The sequence below is a fragment of the Centruroides sculpturatus genome, unplaced genomic scaffold, assembly GCF_000671375.1.
Source record: "Centruroides sculpturatus isolate CEXI.00-Female unplaced genomic scaffold, Cexi_2.0 scaffold444, whole genome shotgun sequence".
Classification (NCBI taxonomy): Eukaryota; Metazoa; Arthropoda; class Arachnida; order Scorpiones; family Buthidae; genus Centruroides; species Centruroides sculpturatus.
In genome coordinates, this window is record NW_019384864.1 from 59501 (window position 1) to 64340 (window position 4840).

Here is a 4840-nt window from a genome sequence, read left to right on the forward strand (position 1 = left end):
CGATGAACAATGTTAATAAAGTAAGCTTTGGATTATCGCGAAACTCGATGTGAATTATTAACGAAGTCACGTGAAAGTCTGTCATGTCATTTGATTTTGACGTCATTTCATAAATTATAAAAGATTTCAAAATTCTCGTATGTTATTTAATATTCATGTTTTTCATTGGATACAAAACATTATTTATTTCATTAATTAATGAGCGCAAAATATAACAGCTGTCCATTAGCAAATTGTATAAACGAGGAAGAAATCGACAGAGTTCGATAATAAGAGAATTTAATTAACGAAAAACAATCGATTAGAACTATGAAAATAGTCGTACTGTTTTTCTGTTTGGTGGAAATAGGTAAGACAAATTAATTTGCATACAATGAATTGTAATATAGGCTAATTCTTAATAATTTATAAATATTATGCGAATCGTTTCTTTATTTTACTGTTTGTGTGTACTTGTCGTGGCCTCCGAAAAAGCAATGCACGAGTTTAAAACCGTGTATTCAATCGACAATATTAGTTTGTAGCATTACTTTTTTGGTCAATGTGCCTTTTGAAACTTCTGTCCTCAGTCGTTGTCACCTTCATCAGACAATTACGTATATTCAGTGTAATAGAAAACGTTGCTATTTTATGTTACGAATTTCTTTTGATTCGTGTTTAAACATAAAATATAATTTGGTTCCTCACAGTATTTTTATTATTTGGCGCTACTCGTTCTAACCTACGTGCCGTTTTCTCAGGGAGTGTCTTTAGATCAGCGTGTAGTTTAGGCGACAATAACTATTTTAATTCTACAATAACTGTTAGAAACGCATACGAACATTTTCTACTTGAAAAACATTCTTTTAGATAGGGTTAGATAAAATGTCTAAAAAAAAAAAAACCCGAGTGAAGCGAAAACCAATAATTAAGTGCCGCCACGAATAGCTAAGCTAAGTGTAGAAGTTATTGCCAAGTGACTTTTGGTAAAAAAAATTTATATCTACTTAATACTGATAAAACTAAACGCGATCGCAAATCATAATACTAGTTGACAGCTAGACAGGAAGGCAAACGAACACATGAGAAACTAGACGATACGAACGGACCGACAGAGACAAACCAGCAAAACCGAAACTTTTTTTTTATTTTTTTCAAACATTAACTTACTTACTAACTAAACTAACTTACCGTAAATTAGGATAAACCTAACCAGACGGCTAAAGCTAACAAAACATAATCTAATTTAACCTAACCTATCATAACCTAACTGAAAACCCAAATGAAAACAAAACCTAACCTATCATAACCTAACAAAACCCCAACTTACAACTAGAACTAACCGAATTTAGACTGAAAAAAAAACATAAAATAAGCATTAGAATACAAAGTTAAAAGGCAGCTATATACGGACAGTTGAAACAAAGCCAGAGAATGCGAATTGCCATTCGTATCCCTGGAGTAAGTGCTATTAAGAGAATTACTATAGCATATAAATGCGAGTAGATGATGGAACATTCTACATGTGTGAATGAGTTGGTGCGGGGTGCAAGGCTGGTTGTACCTTTCAAGAATAGCAGCTTTCATTAAGCTATTTCTAATGTGATTGTACTGTACATTTTGCAGCGAAAAACTAAGTGAAGGGGTTTTTGGTCCTGCTAAATACCACAATCGCATTGTGGATTGTTTCCGAGGTTAGATCAAGTATTGCATAAATTGCCGTTTCCTGTAAGTAGCTGAGTCAGGGTGTAACTACAAAAAAAAATTAGCGAAGAAATCGCAGTAATGTCAACACTACGTTGGAGATTAAAGTGTGCGTGAGTCTACCAGTAGTGTCACGGTCCCAGTCCTCTTGCTAGAAAAAACAATTGCTTCTTAGCGTAATTGTTGATGTACGAGGTAGAAATATAACTGAAAGTACTAGTGACTGAAAACTTTGCAGCTCATTTGCAAGACGGTAGCGGTCTCGTTGCCGAGAATTCACGCATTTTACGGGATCCATTGGGAATCTATTCTAATATTGTTGTCTAAGTTTGATTTTTTAACAGTTAGACAACAACAGTTAATTTTTTAAACTGTTTAGTAAACATCCATAAGAAATGGCAGCGAACACGCAATCTGAACAATGTATTATTACTTGCATTAAGTTCGAATGTGGTTATAACGGGCACTAACATTTATCGCGAATAAATATAACGAAAATACTCCGAATGTTTGTAGCATTAATATATTATATAATGTTAATCATATTTCTAATCAAGATTTATGAAATTTACTTGTCATTAAGTAAACTTCAGTCTTGAACACAATACCAAGGCCTATGATGTTAAAAAGAAAAAGTACGCGTAATTACACCAGAGACAAAAACAGTAGAAAATACAACGTGATTCTAAAGAAAGAATAAATTAAATACAGTCGAAAATATATCGACAATTTCTTTCATTTTTTCATCGAGAAAATTTCTTTTATTTTTCGTACTTTTGACTATTAATTAAGAAAGCAGATGAATATCAAGGTCGATATTTCTCAGAGAAGACAACAAGTAAACACCTGTTACTATTGTTCAATCCAAATGAAAGTTTGATTATATTCATTAAAATACAACGATTGGATAAATATAATTTCCTATAATCCTTAACTAACGAGAGAGACAAAGTTTACAATTCTGATTAATATTACCCCTCGTTAAACACTCGTCGTAGTGAAGGAAACTTGACTATACATATGGCATAACACCTTGGGAGTGCGGGAACACTCGGAAACCTAAGTGGAATGATAACGAAAGCCCTTTTATGTGCATATTCATCTATCATTATCTGAGAATGATATTTGACGGGATAAACTGATGTGTCAACCGACCAGATGGTTTGGAAAAATCAAGATAAAATGTAGTTAAAAGAAGCTTGATTTCCCTTTTTAACATAAAAGTTAAAGCTGTTGTCAGTTTTTGATGTAAAGTTGCCTTACTTTTTTACAGTTTATTACATCGTTACATTATTACAGTTTAGTTTAAATTATGATTGTGGGGTTATTAAATTTAAATATCATTAGAAATTTATTCAGAAAACTATATGTTTTGTCAGAGCGTCACAATTATATAACAATGTAAACACTTTTTCTCAGTTTACTGGGAAAAACTAAGTTATAATCGATACATTCTGGACAACTAAATAATTGTCCTGTTTAAATATTGATTTTCAAACTTATTTTAAGAATTTAAGTAAAATTTTTCGATTCTTCATTTTAAATTAAATAATATTTGACAATTGAGTAATTAATTAATCTGATTTGTTTAGTTATTGCAGCTCGGAGAGATGGATACATCCTCGTAGACGGAGAACCCATAGAATGTCCTTTGGAGGAAGAATCTGTCCTTGGACAAGGAACAGATTTTTGTGATTTGAAATGCAAGGAACGTGGAGCCAAAACAGGCGTCTGCTGTTACGGAGGTTGCTTTTGCTACAAAATTAAAGATGACGAACAAATAGTCGACGATCGTCCATTTGAACACAAAAAATGTAAATATCTCACAAAATTTTCAAAGAAATGAATATGGAAAGATATCAACACTCTCGTAACATTTCAGAGACAAAACAAGAAAATTGATAACTTCTACCATTGCAATTTTTAACTGAATAAAGGAATATTAATCATATTTTGAAATCATTTAATTCGAAATATCTCAAGCTAGTAGTGGCTTGCTTGAGATATTTCTCAAGCAAGCCAAGAGTACATCACAGTTTTTCGTTAACAATAGTCATCTATTAACTGACGTTTTGAATTGAAAAAAACGAGGCTTTCGGTTTGAATCATATATAGTTAATTGGGGCCTCTTGTCTGTAAAGTTTCTACATCTGGTCTCGGATTTCATATAATTCTGTTCTCGAGGTTAAGACAAAACTCAATGACAATGACAAAATTTGGAAATAAATGTAGCATTGCTCCCAAAGCAAAATTGTCGCGTTGTAAGCAGTGGTGATATTCAGCGGGTTCGCACAGGTTCGGCCGAACCCGTTGTTAACATTTTCAAAGTTTTCCGATATATTAAAATATATTAAAATATATATTAAAATATACGTATTATACTCTGTAACACTACTAAACTCGAGCCTTATACCCTGTTCGCCTAGTGCAGTGGTTCTCAACTGGGGTACATGTACCCCTAGGGGTACGAGCATAAATCGAAGGGGTACATCTAACTTTCATTATAAAATGGCATATGTTAATCAGTTTGCTGTAAATTATTAACACTTCTTGTGTTATTATTTAATAAGTATATTATATATAGCTAGCTGAAATGTATTTATTTATACCACTGGTCTAGTTAGTTAGAGTTTTTATGGCGCTCAGTTATAAGGGCTGTATACATCTAACGCAGTAATTATGAAATTTACATGCAAAAATATAAGGGGTACTTGAGAAACAACTAATGGGCTAATAGGGTACATCAACAAAAAATGTACAAAATAAAATGTAAAATATGTACAAAATAAATCATTTTGAACACACTTTTTTTATTATTTATCAAAAAAATATAGTTCTGGCGTAAACAATCGGGACATTCGAATTTTCAACGCGAGTGTTGAGTGTTGAAGTCAACAATTTGACGTCATCAACTACGTTCCAACTCGAGTACAAAGTGCTTAGTTCCCATAATTCCATTCTCAGCAAGATGGATTCCATTCAAATGTCTTACCAATTACTCACAATTCATTGGAAAGTAGCAGTCAACATATCTGTTGAGTGCTGAGTGTGTTGAGTCAGCGCTGACAACAGCGCTACCTCAACGTTGAAAAAAGGAACGAATTTTAACGAATGTTGAGATCAGCGCTGAGTCAGCGTTGAAAATTGGAATGTCCCG